General features: G+C 44.7%; 1 protein-coding gene across 22 annotated transcripts in view; it reads right to left on the bottom strand.

Annotated features, from left to right (window-relative positions):
• The window catches only part of Myt1l (myelin transcription factor 1 like), a 392,362-nt gene that overhangs the window by 164,210 nt on the left and 202,534 nt on the right, over positions 1–25,618 (bottom strand). For all 22 annotated transcript variants that reach the window (XM_060366542.1, XM_060366574.1, XM_060366552.1 and 19 more), the window contains one exon: positions 23,777–23,910. The gene's annotated coding sequence lies outside the window, so the exon portion shown is untranslated. The remainder of the gene's footprint in view (positions 1–23,776; positions 23,911–25,618) is intronic.

Genomic DNA, 25,618 nt, shown 5'->3' with positions numbered 1-25,618 from the left:
TTTGAACGTTGACCTAATTACATTCATCACTGTCTTGTTTTCTCATAAATTCCACTTTTTGTGCTGCTGTATCTAAGAAGTTTTTTCCTTCTCTATGGTAAAAGACATACTATAGGATTTTCTCCTAATCTTTGTGTAATTGTGAATTAAAAATGTACATGGTTAATTAGCCAAAGTTTATTTGGGGTGGATATAAACTAGGAACTTGGCCAGTAGGCACAGTCTTAGTGAGCACAGCCCTGCTGTCCTGGGATGGCCCCTTCAGGAAAGGGAAGCTGTGGAATAACAGACAATAACTGGCTCAGACTCCAGTAGTCAGAAAACTGGGTTAATGCAGAGGCTGGATGGACAGACGCCAGGATGGGATACTTTGGCTGGCAGGGCCTCCTGGGTGACAAGCATTCCTAAGGAAGGACATTGTAACCCTCGGGTAACCCTGGAAGGAAGAGACAGAGAAGCTGAGTGAAGAACCAGCAAAGAACCTTCCAGTCTGAGGAAGCAGGAAATATATAGTCCAAGAGGACGAGGTTCTGGGTATCAGGTCAGAAAGCAGAGTGGTGAGCTTAAAGTTCTCAGAGTGCAGGAATGAAGAACCTGACCTAGATGAGGTTGAGGACAAGCAAGCCTCATCAACCTGAATTCTGACACCCCAGGGCAGGCTCGGGGCTTATTCTGAGCATCACAAGAGCCTGATATAGGACTTTAAGCAAGAGAGTGAGTGATACAATTTATTTTTAAGTAGACTCCCACTGCCTGGTCTGGAACATTCTGGAAAACAGATGGTAAGTAGCAGAGTAGACTGGGACACAGTCCTTAGGAAACAGGTCATTGATTCACTTCACTGAGACCCTGCTGATCTCGAGAGGCCTAGAGAAGGAAGAGCAGCATGGTTCATCTGCACATTCATTTACTGCATATATAGGTATGCTGGGCTCCTGCCAGGACCAGGACCTTATGCTTGAGCAGGGCATGGACACTTAAATAAACTGCCATTCAAAAAACAAACAAACAAACAAACAAGTAAAAAAAGCAAAAACTGTTTTTAGTGTGAGCAGGCACAGAACGGGCTAAACCCTGTGGGGTGGAGTGCTTGCTCATAAGGCTTATCAGGCAGATGTCTTCATATCACACAAGCACATTGGCATCCTCGTCAGCTGCAGACGGAATAGCCTCAGAATGTTGGTTAAATATGCCCTGACTTTGCCCTGGCAACCCCACAGACACACATCTACTAAAAATGGGTAGGAATTTTTCCAAGATGGAAGAGGATTTCTGCCAGAGAACACTCAAGACTCCTCTCTGCATACAGAGAAGTGGTTGTATGGCAGTGAACCTGGGGACATCCTCCAAATGGCTTCACACAAACAGTTAAATATTAGGTTGGTCAGCGTCTCCCCTATAGGAGAAAATGCTCTTTAGTTTACAGAATAGTCAGTCTAGTAGTCAGTCTTTGGCTAACTCATAGTCCCCAGGCACTAACTTTAATGTTTTCAGACAAAAGGAAAGAGAAACTCAATCACGAAGTGATATCAGAATAGATATTGGGAGAGATTTCAATCTTTCCCTTTCTACCTGCCAGATAGGTATGCAATATGCTGCTATGTAACGTCAGTCCTTTGACCTGAGTTTGCCCTCGGAAAATCTCTAAGTTCCAGGCTGACAGTTGATATCGGTCAAATGAGTCAAGTTTGGCAGAAGAAAGTCACCTGCCTACTTGTGACTGAAAGCCAGCAGGGGCACTTTTATTTTTCTTAGAGTATTGCTACTGCCAAAGAGCTGTTTGTAGGACCCAGAGGCCAGGTCCTGATATGAGTTAGTGGTCACTGATATGAGTTAGAACTAGAGATTTTTCTCCAACATCTAGAAGAGAAAATTCAGTTTGGAGAGATGCTGGGCTAGCCTCGTACATTGCGAAAAGGAAGGCTGCTGGTATCACATTTTATAAAACCTGACTGATGGGCTCAACTCTGTCCCTCAAAATCCACATGTTGAAGTCCTCACCCCACTATTTCCGAAGTAACATTATTTGAGATTCAGTCTGCAATGGTTTGACTATTCATGGTAGAACTTGTGATGATTAATATTGTCAAATCACCTAAGAGACGAACCTCTGAACATGCCCAGAAGAGACTATCCAGCTTAAGTTAATTGAAGCGGGAAGACACACCATGAGTGTGAATGGCACCTTCTCAGACAGAATAAAAGGGGGAGAGTGAGCAGGGTGTTCCTGTTATTCTTTGTTCCCCGATTGCTGATGTCACATGACCAATCATCCCACTCATCATTTCCTATCATGCCTTTCTAGCCATGATGGATGGTACCTTCAAACTGTGGACCAAATTAAGTCATGCGTTCAGTAAGCTTCTCCTTGTCAGGTATTTGGTCACAGCAATGCAAAGGTAACTAATACAGAAGCCAGACACAGAGATGATGATATACAAGGTAGAGGGCCTTTGGGCGGTCATAAGAGTGAGATTCTATTTCCTGTCATGCTTCTGCTGCACGAGGCTCCAATATGTCTCCTCTCATCAGATAACCAGCCTACCAGGCCTCTTCATTTGGACTTCCCAGCTTTCAGAATGGTGAGAAAGCACATTTCTATTCCTTATAAATTAGTCTGTCCAGAACGTGTTATTATGACAGCACAGACTGGGTGAATTTAGATTTCATTAGTTAAGATAAGGCCATGAGAAAGCAAGGCAGTTCCTAATCCAGTTTGGCAGGCATGCTTATAAAATGGATGTCCATACGAATGAACAGGAAGAGTGACATGAGGGTGGGGGTAAGTCAGGGTGATGCTTTTCCAAGCCAGAAGAGGACACAGCCAGCTGGCTTCTGTGAGCTGCCTGGATGAGGCCAGAGACAGACTGTTCCTCACAGGTGGAGCCAGCCCTGAAGAGCTCTAGAATGGTCCCTCCAAGCTCTGTGGATATAGGAGACTTAAACTGCCTACAGCTGGAGGTCATTGAGAAGGCTACAGGGCCTGCGCTGAAGGTGCTGATTCCCTCCTCCCCCTACCCTTGTCCTCTATTTCAAAGGTGCTGTGAACCCCCTGTCTTTGTTCCAGGTTTGTTTTTAGTCTGGCATTGGGTAACACTGAAGATGGATCTTTGGGGGGGACTTTCTGTTAAAGGGAGATGCAGATCAAGTGGTCATGGCAACATGCTGAACATGACCTGATGATATGGTGCTATTGCCCAGGTGAAGGTTGAGGCTGATGTGAAACTGCCTGTTTCCCACCAGAGGCTTCTCATCATGGGGTGTCTTCAGAGGCCTGAAGAATTAACACTGTCCCGATAACATCCAGAATTAACCAAGTCAGAACTGAATTATTTGGGTCTTTCCCTAAGTTCTAGTGTGTCAGAGGGAAGGCAGAGGGAGAAGGTAGAGAGTCATCCATGGTTATAGATGATGAGCTGATAGGAACTGATGACAATAATGTGGTCAGGAGATATAAGGACTGGGCGACTGGATGGGGGCAGAAATGATCTAACAGAATGTAGTAGTAGACTCACTCATAGCTCCAGATAACTGTGGCCTCCTTACAAGAGCATGGGAGTGGCCCTGCTAGCTGTTCAGCTCAGCAGAGCACAAAACTATGGTGAGAAGGGGGAGACTTGACCAATAGCACCCTGGATGCTACATGGGGACCACATGCTCCTTTGGTTAGCCTGTGTTCTGAGACTCAGCTGAGTGGAACCATCCTGTTCTTTTGTCTCCAGTTCAGCATACTGTCAGAGACCCTCTCTAACAGCGGAGAGGTCATCGTAGCCAGAAGGTACTTTTTATGAAGCAGAGTTGAGGTTAGATTAAAGATAACTACATAAATGTAGACTTCAACTGCAAGAGAAAGGCAGCTCAGAAACATGGCCAGAGCCCAGTGTGGGCTTCTCAGAGTCCCCATTTTCTAAAGGATACAGGTACAAGGGTCAAGAGCAAGAAAGATGCTTGGGGAAAAATAAAGACAGGTCTGGGTATAGGCTTCTCAAGGAGGACTGGCCCTGGAGAGTATTTAGGTGGAGCTCCTAGCATGGTTTTCAGTGTGTTATTCAAGAGATCCACTTCCACCTCACCCTGACTTCTGGAGGCGGAGCTAGGCCCAGGCTCTTGCCCTATCAGTGAAGTGTTTGGGGATTTTTCAAAGCGCTGTACCAGGGAGATGGATGTTAAGAAGCTGAGTCTGGGTGTGGGAGAACCCTATTCTTACACCAAGTAAGTTCTACCCTTTTCAAGGTTTGGGCTTGGGCTGCATGATCCAGAGACAAGAGTGGACTGCATATCTGCTAACTCATCATTTCAACCCTAAATCCTAACATCAGTGCAAAACATTTGCGAGGTTAGGGTATCCCTGGAAGAAGTAGACAGTAAGGTAAGTTTCACCCTACTCGTGGTACAAGGAACCTTTTAAAATGTACTAATTTTAAAGTCCCTTGATTAAAACAAAACTTGAGGGCAGAATTATTTTGTCAGCTCATTTTTTATATATATCTGGAAAGCTTGGATTCTCTTTTGAGAAGATATTTTACATGTATTTTAAAATACTTCCCTCAAAACAAATGCCAGTTTCAAATAATTCTGAATTTTTTATCATGACTGTAATCTAAAAATTATCATATTTTATCTACCTTCTGCCACTATTCTGCCTAGCCACGTTTTCTCAAAAGTCAGCCTTCCATGGTGTCTGCTCAGCTGAGTTGCTCCTCTGTTCTCAAAAGTCCCACCCTGCTCTGGCTGAGGTGGTGCCCCTTGAACATCTTCAGGCTATTCTTTCTACTCTTGTCCAAAGGTCAAAGTGATCCCAAGATTCTGGTCTTGAGACTATACATTCAACCTTGGCAGTTTCAATAATTTATTAATTTAACTTTTCCTCTAAGTAGACAAGCCATAGTGCTTTTTCTCCATGCCTACTTTGCCCTCTGTCAAAGCTTCTGCCTTATATTTTAAGGTTCAGTCCACAGACTTTACATCTAGGCCAGGCCTCCTGTCCCAACACCCACATTCCCTGCTCTGAAGGCCTTACACCCTGATCTCTAGGCCCCATCCTCAGATCTAGTCTGCCTGTTGAGTGGGCTCCTTCCCAGGGCCTCTCATATCCTGTCAACCAAGCCATCAGCCAACTCCATGTCATCCATATTTTCTTAGCCACCTTTTCTTGAAGCTGAAGCATTAGCCGGACTCTCCCTTCTGCTTTCTTACTCAATCAAATGCAGGATTTTGCTCAGAAGAGTCTTTCCATTTACCCTCACATCCTAGCTGTCCTTCAGCCTCTGTGGGGTCTACATCACCCAGTGCCTATTATTTGTTTCAGTGTGGGCATGCTTGACTAAACTGAAGACAGAAACCTAACATATAGGACAGTTGGCAGTTGCTGGCCTCATACAGGCAAGATGAGTCCAATAATGTATATAAGTTTTATTTGTCTGCTCCACTGGCTGTGCCTCCTCAAAGCCTAGACATAGTAGAACAGCACGAACTCAGGTCTGTGACTCTGTCACAGATGCACCTCCATATAGTACCACAGGAGTCCCTCATGCTGACAGTCACCTACCATGGTCTTAGCCTGGGATGTGTGTTCCATTCATTGCACGGCTCTCAGGCTCTGTGGCTTTCTGCCCTCAAATGGAAGGGATCCTTTGTATTTGCCTAGCATGATATTCCCCTAGAACACCCAGCAGTATTTGTTGAGTGGAAGCTGGCTTCTGACTTGTAAGCATAAAGTTATAAACTGACTTCCACATGTTGGAAGGCAGCCTGTGAGATCTTTGTCATCCCCAGGAATGGTGTGAGATATTTAGAGAATAGTAATCATCAGGGAAGATACACATAAGTCATACCTTGCTCACAATACTACACAAGCTCCCTGGTGGACTGCCCCGTGACAGGGTGACAACCCTCACACTTACCGCAAAGGCTACTGCAATGGAGCAGGTTCATTAGCATGTCAATTTGCATAAATTTACATACAACATTCTTTTCACCTAGCTCTCAAACTTGCGTACGGGATAAAAATTTTAAAAAGGTAGTCTGACCCATTGCAATTATATTCAAATTCAATATTCAGAACATGACACATGAAGCAAAACAGAAATCTAAAACAGTCAATTATGTGCCTTCTAGGATGCCAGACAGGGAGCTTCCACGAGGGACCGAAAACCTAACAGCCGAAGCTAGGGTTTGCAGAATGGGTGCTGTAAAATGGTACCGCCAACACCTGTCCGTAGTCACAGCTCACTTACAAACGTTTATTGAGAGCTACTGTGTGTTTCACTTCAAACAGGGACTGAAGGTTTCAAGTTTTGTTTAACCACGGTCATAAAAGTGTGGCTTGGGCTTCACTGTTCTACTGCACAGTGCTTTGTAAATTTGTATGTGTGCTGCCGGCGTTCTGCTGTGCCTACCTGCCCAGCTGGATAACGTCTGCTGGGGCTCTCCTGTCCATGACCTGCACGTGCAGAGAAGTGTGGGGCTGTTTCAGCGGAGCCTGGTTATCGCTCTCCCCCTGCACCTGCATTACAGCTGTGAAGGCTGTGCCCGGGACTGGACAGAAGCAGAGAGGATAAGGTATCTGATAACCCAGGGGTGTGGGAGACTTCCCAAGCTTGTGAGGATTCACAAAGGAGAATCGTGTGTGAGGGAGGCCCCAGGCTTCCACAGAAAGAGGGAAAGTGTCTGGGTTAAACACCAGCAATGGCAGCAAGCTAGTCACTCCTCTCTTCCCACTGGGAGCTTCGCGCCTTGGTAAGAACACCACTCTCACCAGTTACCCTCAGAAAGGAGCACTCAGCCCCATTCTGGGCTATTCGGTAGATCATGGCTGGGTCTCTGTGTGCCTTGCTGAGCACATGGGGTCTGCATCTTGATGACCTCTACCCCCACAGAGGCTGACCTCACAGTGACCCAAAGTTGGAGTTCTGTTTACATGTGTGTGCAGGTACATGAGCCTGTGTGTTCAGAAGCCCAAAGGGGCTAGTAGGTGGCCTGTTCTTTCACCCTCCACTTCATCCAATTGAGACAGTATCCCTCCCTGAACCAGAGCTGATCATCTTGCCGAGACTGGCTGGCCAGTGAGTGCTCTAGGTCCACCTGGTTCTGTCTCTCCGTGCTCAGTTCTAGGCAGGTGTGCCAGGCCTGGCTTATCCCATGGGTGCTGCAGGTCTTAGTGCTTGGGCAGCAGGCACCCTGACTCACTGAGTCATCTCCCTAGTCCAGGAGTGATTTCTCTTCTGTTTGAGTGCTCTGCAGCAGGCGAGCGCACAGCTCCGTGTGTGTTTCATGAGTGCTTTGCCTGGAAAGCTGTTACTCATTATTATACCTTAAGACGGCTCACTTTGCCAGCTATTGTTTTATGTGCTAAGTCTTGCAAAAATATTAATGAGAAATCAGTCATCTTAACCATCATCTAAACAGAAATAAGTCTAAGGCTTTGTTAAAGCTTTATTTGTGAATGGAACGTGAAGACTTAGAAACAATGTAAGAGTGACTAATGTGCTTTTCTTCAGTAGTGTCTTTGGTTTGGGAAAACCCCTGTAAGGATAATGGAGACAATAGGACCAGGCAACCCAGCGCAGACAGATATGATTCACAGTTGCTTCCTATGGCAGCTTGAAGGCCTGTTGAGACGCCTTTGTTGTGACTTCTAACCATGATGACTAAACCAGGTCTCCTGGATATGTAGTGTCTTTGCTTTTCACTTTTCAAAATTGAATCAGATCCAAGAAGTCTGTACTAAATCATGTGAGATACACAATTTTCTAGCATTCTACATGTTAAGGAAATAGTTACCACCAGCTCTGTGTGTGTATGTGCACAAGCGCATGTATCTATGTGTGCATACATGTGTGTGCTCTGTTTTGTGTGCATGTGTGTAAGCAAATATGCATTTGTACATGCAGACTCGCGCATGTGCATTCATGTACATGTGGAGACCAGAGGTCAGCCTCATGGGTTGCTCTCCCAGAGTCCTCCGGAGTCCTCCATTCTGTTTTTGTTTCAGAGCCTTATTTTTTTTTTTTTATTTATGTGTGTGTGTGTGTGTGTGCCTGAGTTTATGTGCATTGGGTTACAAACAAGTGCCTGCGGAGGCCAGAGGGTATCATTCCCTAGCTGCAGTTACAGACGCTTGTGAGTCACTTGATGGGCTGGGAACTGACTCCAGGTCCTCTGCAAGAGCAGTAAAGACTCTTAACTACTGAGCTATCTCTCCAGCCACCTTGTATTTGAGTCAGGGTCCCTCAATGACTATGGGGCTTATGGGTTGGTCAATGCTGACTATCTAGCAAGCCACAGGGCTCCATCTGTGTCCTTCTCCCCAGGACTGAGATTATTAGCATGTACTGCCATGCTTGGCTTTTTACATGGATAATGGATATTGAACTCAATTCCTTGTGCTTACATGCCAAGCACCGTACCAACTGAGCCATCTCCCCAGTTTATACAGCAGCAATTGTCATGCATGAAATAGTGGCCTAGGAGATACCCCAGACCATGTGCCAAGTTAGGTCTACTGAACCCCCATTTTCAAACTGCAGTAACAAGATGAAGATTAGAAAATCATGTGACTTACTCATGTAGGGAGATGATTCCAGGTAAGCCCCCAGCTGCCTGCAAGCTAGCACCCACATTACAGACAGACAGAGAGGCTTCAAGAAGGGCCTGGCCATGTTCCACACTGTGTGCACCATGCTGTTTGTCAGTGAGAGGAAAAGATGCTCTTTTTTTTTTCAATATTTGTGGGTGACACCAGTAGTCAGCCTTTAAGTTCTAAGTCTCATTTTGTGCCTTCTCATTTTAATAGAGGCGCAAGCAAGCAGCATTCACCTTCTGAACTCTCCAGGGAAGATGGGCCCTAGTCTATCCCTGGCTATAGTTTCTCCACTAGAAAGGGTGAAGGGATACCTTGCTTGGTCCCAGCTGCCCTCTGGGGATGGGATCATGCCATGCTTGCTGGAGGTAATCTGCTGGGGAGTTCTCCTGGAAAGGGTGGCATGTCACTGCCGATGATTCCCGTGCTTACGCTTTCAGACTTTAACTAAGGGAGACAGAACAGGCAGAGTGTCAGAAGCCCTGAATTCTGGTCTGGATTCTTGCTAAGAGGCATCCTGACAAGTATGTCCAGTTACTCTGCTGCACCCTGAAAGCTGTGTTCAGTGACTTGGCATCTCAGGAATGCCCAGAGATGTATACTCTGTAGATTTACTAGAAGAAAACATATATATATATATATATATTTTTTTTTTTTCCATCACCTATCACTTTATCCAAGTTAGAGTTTGGGGGTAGCTTTAAACTCAAGATGAATGTAGTAGCCTGGCTCACGCCTTTGGCCAGATTCCCTTTTTACTCAGCTACCTTATTGTCTCCTCTTTTTTCCCACATATGTGAATGATGCCATCAGACCCAATGGCAAACAGAGAAGCTTGATCCTCCCTTGACCAGCCTCCATCACACCACCATCCTCCATCTACTGCCTCCCAGTGGTCTTGTCAGTCTGTCAGTGTGGACTGTCTGGTATCTCTCAGTTGGCCCATTTCTATCTGTCCTGCTGCCACCCTTGTCAGAGGACCCTGTCGGTCTGACTAGTGCCCCAGAATATATTACTATGTTCTTAGTTGTCATCCTTTCCAGCATCCTGTCTCCTTCAATCACCATCTCATGCTGAACCATCAGTCATAAGTGAGAGTGCATTGCTTCTTTCCTTAGCATTATTCTTGTAGCTTTCAGAACATAATCTCAATTCCACGAGAGTCTTTGAGCCTGGTAATAACAAAGCCCTCCTTTATCTTTTTAGTTTGTTCTCCTGCGGACTCTCTTCACACTGCACACCTTCGCCCACACTCAGGCTGCAAATGCGCACTTCTCCATCTTTTCTCTCCACTAAACCCCTCTTAGCTTCACAACTGTGTTCAGGAACATTCCTCCCAGAGGCTTCCTTGACGTCTTGGACCTTGTCTCTATTAGATGTTCCTCTAATCATAACTGGACACACTGGACCCAGTTATTTAGCAGCCTGTACACACTGCCCCACTGATATTGTACTCTGTGGCCTCCGAGTTCCTGTTCAATGACCTTGTTCTCTGTTTACTTCCTGGGCTTGAGACAGCCACAGCACTCAGAAGACAGCTAGTAAATCACGCTGATGCGCAGAGGTTCGCTGTGTACCTCCCCTGATGCTCATGATAATTAAGAACCGCTTTGTGCTTCTCAGTGCTTTCTCCCATAAACTGTAGTATTTAAGCCCCAGTCTCAAAAAGAAAGTCACACGACAATTCTATGTATGAATTTGTTGTGTTCTTAAGGGCGTATCATCCGCTCACTAAATGAGCCAACTAGCCAGTACCTTGACCTCATTACTGTTAGAAGACAGAAAATTTGTCATTTAAAGGAATGTCCAAAGTTGAATTAAACATGGGAAAATGTGGCTCATTCCTAACAAACAGGACAGATGATAAAGAATGGATGTGGTCTTGAATCTAGAGAAGATCACATGTTCTCTGCCTATTAAAATAAGACAGAAAGTTCTTAACAACGATTGAGACTTTGGTAGAGATAAGGTGTGCCAGTACCAACTGAGGCACTCAGCTTACTCTTCATGTGTTTAGACCTTGTGAAGTAGGGAATGGCCAGTGTCATCGGGGTTGAGGAGAAAAAAAGGATGGCCTTTCCATGTAGAATGGCTGCTACATGTACAGCAGTAAGTAGGATGAAACTAGGTGATTATGGCTCATACCTGGCTATCCAAAGATGATGTAGACATAGGAAATATGAAGACTGCATATTTGCTTTGTGTGAGGACAGCTGTGGCCAGACTCCTGTGGAGTCTGCATGGAGTAACCTTCCTTCAATGTGTTGGCTGTATATTTGTGACTGTGTACGTGTGTGTGTGGTTGCTTCATGGGATGACAGCTGTGGCGACATTCCTATGAAGGAACCTACCTGCAGTGTTCTGGCTGCAGGTGATAATAGGTAGAGGCCACTGCTTCAGTTTAATTTCTCTTGCCCTGGTATTGTAATTAGTCACTGATACCTGTATGTTTAGGAACACAGGGTTTATCCTAAGCACTGGACACTGGTCCGTGTGTGTATGAATCAGAGGGGTCTATCATTAGCATTGCACAGTGTGAGTGTAGGAACCAAAGTGGGAGACAGGTCTCTCCTCGATACTGGATACTGGGAATGTGCATTCTGGGTTCTTGGCAGGTGCTAAAATTTCACATGTATGCAGTACCTGAAGTGCACATAACAAGCACACACACTAGACTTATAGCAGACATTTCTGCCAGAGTGTACTGTGGCTGGACAGAAAGGGACACACACTAGACTTATAGCAGACATTTCTGCCAGAGTGTACTGTGGCTGGACAGAAAGGGACAGAGACTGGATAGAGATGAGGCTAAGTCTCAGTCTTCACCCTGGATGATCTGAGAATGGCTCTTCTTGCTTGGAGTTGGTGTATTACCCTAACAGGTGCAGATGAGAACCTGAACGAACTTAGGCACCTTTCTGACCCATAGCTGACCTGAGATAGGAGTGTGCACATACAAACGTGCCCCTGAATATCATTCGGGCAGGAAAACTAATTACAAGTGTATATATATATTTAATCTGGATTTCTTTCAAGTTGGGAATCCAACATTTTCTGGAGACTTGAAATATGGCTTTATTAAAAAAACAATCATTTTGGCCTCCTTTTAGATAAAACTATAAATATGATGTTTTAGAAAAAGTATTATTATACTTTATAGTCTGTGGAATCCTGAGTTGTGAATCTTTGCTGCAGGTTGGTTATTTGGGCTCAATTACCTGAACATCTAAAGAGAAAGCATTTGTAGTCAGGGACAGAGTCCTTTGCTTCGCCATTATTATGTCAACATGAAGCTAAAATCTATCAATGAGTAACTGACTCCTATTACATTTACAAAATTTCTCCTACTGACACCATCATCATAGTAAACAATGTGCTTAGAAACAGAAAAGAACAGCAAAAGGAGGCAGAAAGTCTTGGTAAAGAACAGTGGGGCATTTTTAGGCTGGCCTTTCTGGAAAGTTCTTTCAGCTTATAAACTACACACACACACACCACACACACACAACTGAAAATACCTGAAGTTTGACCCTTCCACAGTCTCGCATAGTAGGTGAGCAGAAATCATCTCTTGATGAATGGCTGGGTTTGTTCTGATTACACTGTAGTTTGCATTTCATTGGGCCTTTGGAGAAAGGTGGGAACAGAACTTTGTGGCCTGCATTTATAGTTGGAAGATGGTGGACACTGTGAAGTCTCCTGCAGCTAGCCTAAAACTCCTTGTCGCTTTAATATACTCCCTCTGAGAACAACAAGTCTACTGATGTTGGTCATTAGGATGGCTCCAGAGTGTGCCTCAAGACATTGCAGAGGGTCTTAAACCTGGATACGAACTGAGTATTCTACTTAAAAAGATATTCCCTATCACTTACCAAAGGAGTGAACAGCAGAAAGGCCCTTTGTCATTGCCCTACTGAACCCTGGGCAGTGAGTGTTTGGTTATCTCATTCCCTCGGTAACACCTACTTGCCCATCTGTTGAGCATGGTGTATTGTGGCTCTGTCCCCTCTTCAGGGATGCTGGCTTAAGCAGATTTTCTCTTATCATAGTTGTCTTATATTAATTAGCTCTAACTGAAATGCATTTCCTGCCTCAGCCTTGTGGGTTCTGGGATTACACTCCTGCAAAAGCACATCTGGCTTAGCAGATGGTTTGAAGTCAGACATCTGCAGTTCAGCTGTCTGTAGCCAAATCCTGCTTATTTATCCAGCACACACGTCTTTGAACTCAAGACTCTATGGCTGTGAAAGGTTCCTTCTTCAGATATTCTGTACTGAAGCCGTGATGAAGATATTATGCAGCTCCTCTTAATACCTCTAGCTCACTCATGAAGCCTGTGTCTTTGGTAGAGTTTTGTTTTTGAGGCCATAGGTAGCATTGCATATGGGCACCAAGTCCAGGAAGAACACCGACGATGGTACACAACCAGAAAAATAACCTATTGAATTTAGGTCACATTTTGAGTATTTCCATACTGCAACTGGCAATGCTACAAAATTTAAATTTAGTCACATGTATTTCCTCCAGAAAACCTGTTCTGATACATTATATTTGATGAAGGATAAATTATGATAGAAATCCCATGAAATTGCTCATTATTTTCTTATGGAGTCTTGGCATAAATGGAGAAAGTGCTTTGGCACTCTGCTTAGGGCCTGACCCATCCTCAGCACTCCAGGCCATTCTCCATCCATTGCTCAAGGCCAATGGCCTGCATCTCTCTTCCAGCAACCAGATACAACCCCTGTACTGTTAGCTGCTACCATCCTAGGCCGTGTTCTCAAGGTCAGCTGTCCCTGCCTTCTCCTGCCTTCATCCTCACTTAGAATTCTCACCCTTTCTTGAAATCTCATTGTTGGATCCCTCTCCGTGTACCCACTTTCTTGGCCTTTTGATGCTATCTCCAGAACCTTCTGGAAGGCCTGACACCTAGGTACAAACTGGGAGGGAATGCTGATGCTGGATTCTAACCCTTGCTCTCCACAGCTTTGACTCACCTGAACCTCACAGATATTCTCTGTGTGGACCCTGACACCTTCCTTGGCGATTTCAGCTCCTGGTTCACAGTGACTTTTGGTAAATCATGTTCTGCGACAGTGCACAGGACTTCTGTCTCCACTCCAGCAGCCCCTTCAAAGTCTGGATCCCTTGACTCCTGTGCCACCATTCCTGCCCATGCCTTGACCTCAGTGAATCTTTGTGCAGCCATGCAAGGGCCAGTGTTCCGTGCAATGAACCTGCTACCTTCCTGCTGGCCCTCAGTTCCTCACCTTGGTAATGCCAGTTGTAGAGTCATTGTGATAGTCTGTGAACTTCCTGGCTTGTCTGTTATCAGTTTGCTCCCAAGAAGTACAGCCCTCAGCCTTATTTCCTACTGTGCCTTCATAAGGCTGAGACAAGAAGACACCAGAAGACCACATGAGTCTCTAGGGCTTCCTGGCAGATAGGTGCATGCCTGAACCCCATTTGCTGGCCTCCTGCCTGGCTTTTCTCCCAGATATGCTCAAGTCTTGTCCCTTTCCTCATTGTCTGTGGAGAATGTACTTCAGGAAATGAGAAAGTGACAGCAAAATAGTTTCTGCTGGAGTGAAGGGTCCCTGGGCCTATGAGTGATGGCCTTCCACTGCCAAAGAACACTTCTCTCTATTCCCTCCTTACCTTCTCATAAATCTGGCCCCTAGAGAATCACACACAGCAGTTAAGAGAATGCCCCTCAGAGCCCAAGTTCTATCCTGAACCTAGCTCTGCTACCAACTTATGTCTCTGACTTCCCCTTGCTATGTAGTCATGACAGCCATCACTCTGGGTACGTGAGGGTCATGTGAGACAGCACACGTGTTCCAGGCTCAGAGCGTGGTAGCACTTTTGCTGGTAAAGTATTCTCTTAAACCTCCCTACCCTTAGCTTATATTTTGCTTTGTATACTGCCATCCCACACACAACACACACGCACACACATGTCAACACCACCTACAGAGAGACCTGCATCAAGTCAGTCAGTGCCCTGAACTGTTTGTGGGTTGAGGAGATGAAGATGTAGTTGTGTATATGTGTGCAAAAGTCTTATCATTTGAACATCCAGGAACAAATGCTGACTTGTATGTCATCTTTGCCAGATATGAGGCCACAGTTTGGACTAAGGAGCTTTTTGATTGATTGGAGAGTGTTCTCTTTGCTACAGTAAACACCAAGAACAAAATGAACTTGGAGAGAAGAGGGTTTGTTTGACACACAGGTTAAAGCCCATCATGAAGCCAAGGCAGAAGAAAGTCCAGGCAGGAATCTGGAGGCAGGAACTGAACAGCAGAGAGGAACACTGCCTATGGCTTGCTTCCAGCCTCACATTCAGCTGCCTTTGTTACATCCCCCAGACCCACCTACCCAGGGAGTGCCACCACCCAGAGTGCTTGACCCCCCATCTCCCTGTACCAATCAACAATCAAGAAAATATCACAGAGATATATGGCAACGGGCCCATCTGATGGAGGCAGTTCTTCAGTTGACGGTTCCTCCTGCCAGGTGACTCAAGGTTTAGGGCAAGTTGATAGCTGAAGATACGTTCAACAGAGAGGAAGACACGTATCATCATTTTGGAGAACAGAGACTGAGCATATATGTTATCCTTATATCCTTCTGGGAAAAGAGAGGATAGTAGATAACAAGAGGATGTCAGGCCTCTTCCTCTTGAACACAGAAAGGATAGAGACCAGGCAGCTGAGGTGTTTAGCCACCTACTCCTGAACTCAGCCTGGCATCACACGCTGACTCTCTACAGAAAGGGCTGGTATCTGTAGTCACTTTAAAAAATACTTCAGCTCTTGCTGAGGACTCTGTCTTCTGGCCCTCTACACCCTCCCTCTATTTTGGGACCAGGCCCCATTATCACTGAGCAGAGTGACATTCACAGCAGGTACAAGCAACACATGGGGATTCGTTGGCTCCATTGCACTAATTGGATATCTGTGCTTGCCAGGCGGATGGCACAAGTAGGAGGTGTTTGAACACGTGCGCACAGAGTGCTGCTTACAGTCCATCTCCATGTAGTAAAGAGAGTTGGCAGTTCGAGTGCAAGGTACCTGATGATACACAGAAGCCAGCTCCAGACTAGAGGAATGAAGCCTGTGGTAGGAAAACCTGTGAGGAATGAAAGAGAGTGGCTTGCCTCCCACATTCCCGCCCTGTAAAATTTATGTAAGAAGCTGCCATTAGCGCTAATGAGAGTTATGCCTGTGACTCTCCCATGAAATGATGGGAGATGAGCCTCATCCGTCACTGTGGAGAGCGTGGGCTCTAAAGCAGGCTTCCAGCAGGCTTGGGCTGCACGGCATGGGTGTAGCCTCCCTTCCAAGTTGGGGAAGACTCAGCAGGCCTTGGCCTGGTAGCCTGCTGGGAGAGGGCCTGGGACAGGTTCCCACAGAGTGGTACAAGGAAAATGGTGTGCGCAAGAGCTGAGTAATTTACAGCTCATCCTCAGAACCACCCACCAGCTCACAAAAAACCCATGCTGGAAAGAGAGTGAACAGACCCTATTCTGTGGACCGATTCCTTCCTCATGAGGCCCTGGGAGGGCACACAGAGCATTTTAAACAATTCTTTGCGAATGAGCTGTCCTACTTGCCATGCCCCATGACAGGGCTGCATCATGTATGCACCGAGACTCCATTGCCTCTTCCCAAGCCAGTGTTGTATTTCTCACCAAGGGCCTTTGCTCAGTCTGGTGGAGCATCCTGTCTCCACGACGCCTCACATGCACTCGGAGTGTGTGGCTCTCTGTGAGAGCCCTCTTCTCTCAGAGGTCCAGTTCTCCCTGTGCTGACAACATCACTCTATCACTGCATTCTACCTCCACATTCTCTCCTGGTGTGTCCCTGCCAACACGTCTGGGGTCCACATCATTACCAGTGGCGGAGCAACTCTCTACTCCCCAGGGCCACTATCAGCTTGTGTCTTTGGGGTGCTTTTATTATGCTGGTCTGCGGTTTCTCTATGATCATGTAATGAGTTTTAGCATGAGTATTATGTCCAAGGAGGAACATACGTGTACCTAGTGCAGTGACCTGAAAACATCTGAATATAGGCTATGCAAAGAAATCTTCCTCCTCTGAGGGAACCTCTCCCGTTCCCTTCCTGTGACCCCTACTTTACCTTGCAAACCACTCACAGATGATGGTATTTGTAAAATACACACACTCAGTGACACTACACACAAAGCTCTGCTATCCTGGTGTGTTTTCGTGTAACATCACATCTTGAGATGATTGGTTAGGTTCATATAATCATACTCATTAAAATCTCATAGTGTCCCATGAGATGAATGCAACACAATTTCTTAACCGATCTCCCATGGATGAATGTCTGCGTTATTTCCCCAAATCCTGCTCTTAGCAGTAAAACGTCAATAAATGTCACAGACACAGCCACACTCCTTCTAGGCTTAACATGTGACAAGGGCCACTTAAGCTCATTCTAGACTCTTCCCATAGACCTTAGGGATAGAAATGCAATGATTATGACTGTCAGACAGAACAGAGAGCTGTTTAGGATATGCAGCGAACGTAGAAAGCATGAAGACTGGCCTGTGTCCCCAGCATGCAGGCTCTGCAGATGTAGCAGCTGAGGTGGAGTGGCTATGCAAGGCAGACTTTCCCTGAGTCACATGGTGTGTCAAGGGGCTGTGCCACACTCTTATAGTACCATAACCTATTTGATGGTTGTCAGTGAACAGGACATCAAATCCCACTGTAGTACCATGAGCATCTTTCCTCACATGAAATCCAGAATGTCTTCTCAACCCTTTGCCCATTTCCACTTAATCTTCCTGTCCAATTAAATTTATAATTAGTTGTGTTGTGTTTGATATGATTGGGTCTTGTGTGGCCCAGGCTAGCCTCTAACTTAATGTGTAGTTAAGGATGGCCTTAATCTCCTAATCTTTCTGTTTCTACCTATATGTGCTATAGTGTTATATGTGCTTAGCTCAGTATCTCACTGCATCTGCCCACATCTGTGGTATTCCAGCCTTGCTGTTTCTTATTTGGTTTTTCACAGGTACAGAATTAGAACCACATCCACCCCAGGACTTAGGCTTTTTTGTTTTGCTTTATTTTGTTTTTCAGGACAGGGTCTCTCTGTGTAGTGTTGGCTGTCCTGGAACTCACTCTGTAGACCAGGCTGGCCTCAAACTCAGAGATACATCTTCTTTCTTCTTTCCAAGTGCTGGGATTAAAGGTGTGTGCCACCACTGCCCAGCTCGCCTCTTTTTACATTAACTTGAAAAGATTTCTGATAAGGGAAAAGTTAGTCTTCTATCTGCTATATTCTCTATGTTCAAAAAGTAATGGTCACTTCAGACATAACAGGTGGTTAATAAATAACAAACAAGGGTTCCTTTCTACCCAAGTATTTTACATGGCTCTCTGCATTTGTGAAGGTTTTGTATGGGATGTGGCCAACATGGTTTTTATCCTGTACATTACAGTATTTCCAAGAGAAAAATAGACTATGTACCTTGCACTCCACCCCTTGCCCAACAAGGATGATTCTAGAAGCTTCTGGACAATTTGGATGCATGATAGACTTCATAGGTGCAAAGAGAAAGACTGTATTTACCTACACGTTAGTATTCTTTGATGGACATGTTGTACAATGTTTTTTATACCGAACCAAGTTACATATTTCTATTTTTTAAACTTTTTATTGAATCTTTATTAATCTCACATCATGCATTCCAATCTCACTCATTTCCCCGTCCCTTCATATCTATCCTCTTCCATTGCAACCTCCCCTCAAAAGAAAAAAAGATTAAAAAATCTTGTCATGGAAGTTACACTGTGTGCCTCAGTGTTTCGCACACTGTACCCTTTTGTCCACACATTTGTACTTGCAGATGTTCATTGCAGTGAGTTGTTGGTCTGTTTCAAGGCCTCTGGCTTCTGTGACACTATCTATACTGGATCCTCACAGGACTCCTCTTGGATATCCTGTTGTTGCCATGTGTTATGGAGATCCTGTAGCTTTTGACCTGTCGGACTGGCTCTTTCATGTGTCCCAGCAGAATCATAGATGGGGCAGATGTTGGAGGTGGACAAACTCAAAGCCCTGGATCTGGGCCTGGGACATAGCTGAGTTGGTCAAACCACCAGCTCTGCTGCATAGGCACCACCAGGGTAAGCTCTCCAGCACTTCTCTGCAAGCTCACCCAATGCCACAGCTGGCAAGGGGCAGGGTCAGCTCTCCTGTCCTACAGGCTGGCTCACCTGTGCCTTTGCCACCAGGTCAGCTGCTGCCCAGGTGAGGTGTAGGGCCTACTCTTCTGAGTGCTATAGCCAGTGAGGGGCAGGGACAGCTCTCCTGCTCTCATGACCCCAGAGCCAGCTGTCCTAACTGCCACTGGCAGTGAGTGAGAGCTAAGGTCAGGGGGAGGGTTATCTCCTTTGTCAAAGCTGCTCAAAGCAGACTAGGGACAGGGCCAGCTCTTCCTTAGGACCAGCTTACACGCTTCCACTCCCCAACTATGAGGGTCATCTGTGCTAGTTCTCCCAAGTGTGTTGGTTGGTGAAGGGTGGGGCCAACTCAGCACAGTGTCTCAGTTGGCAGTTCAGACCAGAGATAACTTCATGGCCTTTGGTGGTAGCACAGGCCTAGGACATCAACATAGACCCCAGCTGCCACAGGTCCATGGGCACAGACTTGGCACCCAGCAGCAGCATGGGAATAGATGTCTTCATGGCCTGAGTGGCAGCCCAGGCCACTAAGATAATCATGTCCTCCCAAGGCTGCATAGCCCTCAGATATCCACATGGTCTCCTGTGGCAGCCCAGACCATGGATATCCATTTGGCCTTTGGTGGTAACTTGGGGCACAGACATTGACACAGACCTCAGCTACAGCAGTATCAGAGACCCAGACATGGCCCTTGCCAGCAGCCTGGCCCAGGACCTCACATTGGACTCCTCATATTCACCTGCTCCTCACTGCTGTTGAGTTTCCAGTTTCAGCTTTCTCCATAGTATAGAATCCCTCAGCTTCACTTTCTCTTCCATCTCTCTACCATGTACTCCATGTTTCCCATGTCTCCATCACACATTTTCCTATTATAGCAGTGCCAGTGGCAGGTGCTTTGGTGTGTTTCTTTTTAGCCTCCTCAGGCTGGTGTGGCCAGGGCAGCCACTTGGGTATCATTCTTTGGGCTGCTATGGGCCAGTTAGCCCATGTGTGTTTTTCTTCTGGCCTGGCCATTGCGGGGTGGTCAGCCCATGGTCATATGTTTCTATTTTTGGACAGAACTTTGAAAGTCCATTTTGGTTAACTCCATATAAAGGGAACCATTGACAACAGGTAAGAAATCTTAACTAGAAGACAACCGAATGGAATATGGTACTTGCTCTTTCTGCAGGATATACTTCTCTAGAAATACGAACAATACTTGATCCCTCCTAGAAAAATGGTACCCAATCTTTCTGTTAAGATCCAAGAAGAGGGTGTAAACTCTTATTAGGGAGAGAATATGAAAACAGCAAACAAGTTGGTATTTAAACTATTAGGCCACAATTTCCCAGCAGGACAGGCTTCTTCCCACCACAGATCTCAGCAGTAATGTACCTGCTCTTCTTTGAACTTTATGTTTTTATTCCTCTTCACATATTCATGTAATTTTGTTTATGCATGTTTTTTTTATTAGGGAGTTTATTTTCTCCAGGCTCACACATGTTTCCTGAGGAGCTAGGTCATAGGCTACATACACAGGACACATATATGCTTGACTGCCACTCACTCAGCAAGCCCTCACTATTGGTCACCTGCCTTCTACATTCTTTGTTTTCTAAATCCACTACAGTATTTGACTCTCTGAATTTCTCATCCATCACCAATGATGCATGGGCCCAAGTGACCTTGCCTATTTCTCAACTTTGCTTCTATCCAAACACCCACTGGCTGCAGCTTCATTGTTCTCAAGGGAAAGAAAAGAATATCACAGAAAGCCATTTCTATAACACTCTAGGAAGGACAGGAATGGCAACCTGGCGTTCTACTCTCCAGAAGGTTGGTGGCCCATAGTTGGTGACCTCAAAAATGCAAGTCCTGTGAAAGGCAGGTTTCTATTGTTTTCTAAGATAAATTCCAGGAAAATCAAAGTTGAAACAAGTTTATGTATTTTTAACTCTTCATAATATTTATAATACCACACTATAATGAAGTCACAAGAATTCATATAAAGTATTACAAGTGAATTATGATGAACAGTTGAAAAGGTATTAATGATGATCCTGACAACATGATTAAAAATTATTAGGTTGTTTTCTGGGGGAAAACAAACCTATGAGAGTAGTAAAGTAGGCATTCCCATAATTTTTATATTTTGGTTGGCGAGGCTGGAGGACTGTCATGAGGTCACAGCCAAGTTGGGCTATATAGCAAGTACCAGAACAGACTAATAAACCACAGTGTGAGACCCTGTTCCCTGTTTCAAAGAAAAAAAAATATAACCCACAAAAAAAAAAAACAACAACAAGAAACTTTTGTTAACAGCCTTGAACCGTAGAGTGAAAAATCATGATTTAGCAGCATCCTAGCAGCTTCCCAAGCTCTTGTGCATACACACGATCCATTACACATGCACATATACACATACAAACAACCCAGGATACCTGGCTCTGCAGAGCTGGATAGAGAGTGGTTCAGTAGTCAGAGACATGGTTTCAAAGGTCAAATGCCTACCTATGTCTAATCACTCCTGGGCCATTTACTCACCTGTAATCTTTAAGTTTACACTAGTGTATATTACTTTGTATACTACTTTGCTTTCATATAAGTCATGATTTATAAATGTGGGTGAGAAGCTGTTATTTTGAGGATGAAGTAAGTTGAACAGCACAGTTAAAACCAAGGTTACCAAAAGTGCATTAATGCATGCTTAGCTACTCCTGTCACCTTTTGCATATGATTAGATGGAACTCATCTCATTTGACCTTGGTTTATAGCCCCTTAACACTCAACTAAGGCTTTGAAGGGATGTATCTGATTTAAGGTTTGCTGGAAGCCCAAGACTAAAGACAGGAACACTGCTTACAGCATCTTCTCAAACTAGAGAAACGCCAATTTATAAATCTGGAGGGAAGTCAGAATCCTTCTGGACAAGTGATCCCTGCTTAAGTTGCCACCATTCACAGTTCTCCGGAAACAGCTACTGATTTTACTTTCAGTCATATCTTTAGCATGGAAATGGCATGCCCAGTGAGTTTTCTACTTGGACTCTGTACAGTGAATTGGATTTCTTTTGTACCAGCTGCAGGGCACCACAGGTGTTTATGTCTCAGCAATCACAGTGGTAAATAGCACACGAGAGGACAGAAAAAAAAATGCTGTTAGTCTATGTGCCATTCCACGGCACTTTTATGTTTCCTGCAAGAACAAGCCCAAGGTCCTTACGTGGAGCTGTGTAAAGAAGGTAGCTGCTGTAGGCAGACAAAACTGGGGACTGGAGGACTGCATGCTGAAGTGAAAGCCATAGGATTGGGTTATAAACAATATGGCTGTTTAACAGGAAGTGCTTATCCCTTTCCTGACTGAGGTGGGGCTGAAACAAAAGCTCCAGGGGAATCTATAGTAGTGTGGACCCTAAGGGTACATGGAGGAACCAACAGTTGATTTATTTCTAGGATTGGGAGGATGCATGCATGTATCATCATCATCATCATTACCTTTGCAATTCTTTTTAATTTAATTTTTAATTTAAATTTATTTTTTATAGTTTATTCACTTTACATCTCGATTGTAGCCTCCTTTCTCTTCTCCTCCCATTCCCACATTCCCTCAATCTTTCCCCCTATTAGGGAGCACATCCCCCCTACCATCTGACCCCAGCCTACCAAGTGTCATTAATACTGCTTGCATCCTTTTCCTCTGTGGCCTGGCAATGCTCCCTCTTATCACCAGGGGAAAGTGATCAAAGATTGGCAACAGAGTCCTAAATAACTAGAAGGACCCTAGGGAGGAAGCTTAATACTCACCCAGAAGAGTAAATAGAATAGACATTAATCTTTATAGAAATTTTAATCAAAACTACCTGGATACACTGTTTTACACTCATTAGGATGGATGTGGTTGTAGAGATGCTGAAAACTGTACAGTGTTCATGCGAGTGTAAAATGGCATCCCCACTACAAAAATCCTGGAGTTTCCTCACAAACTTAAGCCATTTGATCTATGTGGTTCACACTTCCACTTACAGAAACCTATCCTGAAGTGTCCAAAGCAATGATTTGAACCTGTGTTTCTCCACCCTGAGTTACAGCAGTGGCAGCCTTGATAGGTGAAGGGCAGAGAAGCCCAGGCATGTCCAGTGATAAGAGGATACTAAAAGATCATTCAGCCTTACCAAGAAAGGGATTTCAGATATACGGCACGTAATACACCAAAGGCAATACACGAAGCAAAACAGGACAGTCACTGATGCATTATGGTCCCACCCATACAAATGAACTGAGAGCCTCAAATCCCAGGGACAGGAGGAGTCATGGTAGCTGCTTGGGAGGAAATGCTTGGTGGGTATCAGGCTGAGATTTGTAGATATATAGAACTCAGAAAGTAGATGCTGGTGGAAGCCATACAAGTATGTGAATATTTTCAGGATTTCTGAGTGTGTCCAGACATGGCTAACATAAACTTTTGTGCTACGTTGTGTTATTTCACCATAGCTCATTTTTCTGACAAAAGCAGCTCAGCCATAGCCTGGAATTCTGTAAAGCCGACAGCAAGCAGGGTCTCATGCTGATCAGAAAGATCCATCAATAATGGAGGACTGTGACATCCTTCCCATACAGTGAGGTTCTAAATAAAAACACCCCTCCTTAAACGTGAAAACCCTGGACAGAACTGAAAATGGAAACAGATCCAACTTCTCAGGAGTGAGCACAAAGGAACTATGGAGAGTGGACAAGGCCTGTTAACGGCATCATGAAACTTCCATGTAATGCTCCACATGGATCAGGCAGTACGCCCAGGTCCTGGTCTAGCCACAGGAAACATTCCCCAACTTCACCCTGAGTTTTGTTGTTGGCATTAAAGTATGCTTGATTTAGCAAATGAACCCCCCCATCCACAAACATACTTTTATGCTTGTTCACATTAACGACTTTTAAGGCAAATGTACAAATCCTTTGTATGTCAGGCATAAAAAGGTAGGTGTATCATTACCTTTACGTGGCTCCTGGAATATCCATATGTCTGTAGGGGCCAGCGGGAGCCTTTCTTTCGTTGACAAGGTGAGAGACAGAAACACTGGACTGGACTCAGTAACTACATCTTCCCTTCTACCAGATGTGGTCACTCTAGAGGAGAATAGAAAGGCAGGATAATGAGCTGATAGTCACAATAAAACAATCATCCTACATAAGGGATGTGATTACTAGGGCGGACTGCTGTTTGTATTGCATTGATAATGAGCAGGGAGCTAATAACGGGCCAAGCACATGGGCATCCTGTGGGGGGATGATGACATTGACCCCCATATCACAACCAATTTCTGATCAATCATTCCTTATAGAAAAATCCCTTTAGGAAACAAGTTAAATTAATGTTGCAATGTGAAGATAGCATAAAACTATCATATTTCAATAAAACTAGCTAAAAATTATTTGTAATTGGCTTAAAAAGCATTGAGAGAGTGTGATGGCTCATAGGGCTAATTGGAGAAGCATAGTTTATATTTTATTATCCTCACTTCAGAGGACAGTAAACCTGTCTGTCTGTGGTCACATCCACTAAAATATTTTGCAAGAGCTTGTTATTTGCTGCTTTAAAAGAAAGACAAAAAGTAAGTGTCCTGGTTTAATTTCTGATGCTTTGATACAATACTCTGACCAAAGCATCTTACAGGCAGAACTTACTTTTGCTTACAATCCCAAATTGCAGTCCTTCCTTTTAGACAGCTAGTCTCATGACATCATGGTAAACAGCAATGAGAAACTAGTACAGAGACACACAGACACACACATGCACACATGCACACCCATGCTGCCTGACTGCTAGCTGCCTCTTATGCTTAGTTATATTTTTTCCCCACTCTTACACAGTTCATGGCCAACCCACGAGATGGTGCCACATTCAGTGTGGGTCTTCCTATATCCGTGAACAATTACAACAATACTCTTCGGTCAAACCACCACCAAACTGATCCAGATAATTCCTCATCAAGACTTTCTTCCCAGGTGATTCAGGTTGTGCAAGCTGACAGTCGAAATGAAGAAACTCAGTAACATCTTAAGTAATGTTCTAAACCCCTTATTTGTTGGAAGTATAAAATAGCTTCCAAGCGTTTCACTTGAAATGGGCTTATTTGTAACCGCTGCTTAATACTCATAAAATGGCCACAATTACTAATATGTGGAACATGAGCTATTACCAAAATGGCTTATAGGCATTCAACACTTGATGAAAGTAGATGCTGACTCTGTCATAGAGAGCACTGAGGAACAAATTTAAAGATATTTTAGAAGTAAATCAACATGGAGCAAACAAGCAATTGAGTACACATTAGAGGGCTGGGTGTTAGTGGTCTGCTGTGATTAAAATCATGTTTTTTATATAAAATGTTATTAATGTCTCACACCTCTGAATAAATGTAAGTAGGTCTCAGTCAAAGGTGGTCAAAGGACTCCCCCTCTATCACAATAAGCTTTTTATTACAATTTCTGAGTTCGTCTTGTGGGAAGAGACTGTCTTCCTATCCCTGCCGTCCTTGGGAGGTAGCAGGAAACCTGGGTGTACCACACAGGGCAGCAGGCTGTGGCCCTCTAGAGCAAGTGTTCTGGGAGTCATAGGACCAAGAGTTTCATTAAAGTGATTCTGTCTGCAAAAGAAAATTTTGTGGATAAAAGTGGAAAGACTATTTGGAGCCCCAAACTGAGCCTTTGTTTGTCAGGAGGGGCTTCACAGTGATTTTCAGCTCCTTGTGGGAATTGTGATAGAGCATCAAGACTGTTGCCTTCCATCCTCAGGTGACCCACAGGGCAGCCTTTTCATGCTCTCTGAGCACAC

Source organism: Meriones unguiculatus, chromosome 1 (assembly GCF_030254825.1).
Source record: "Meriones unguiculatus strain TT.TT164.6M chromosome 1, Bangor_MerUng_6.1, whole genome shotgun sequence".
Lineage (NCBI taxonomy): Eukaryota > Metazoa > Chordata > Mammalia > Rodentia > Muridae > Meriones > Meriones unguiculatus.
This window is presented reverse-complemented; position numbering and strand designations above follow the sequence as displayed.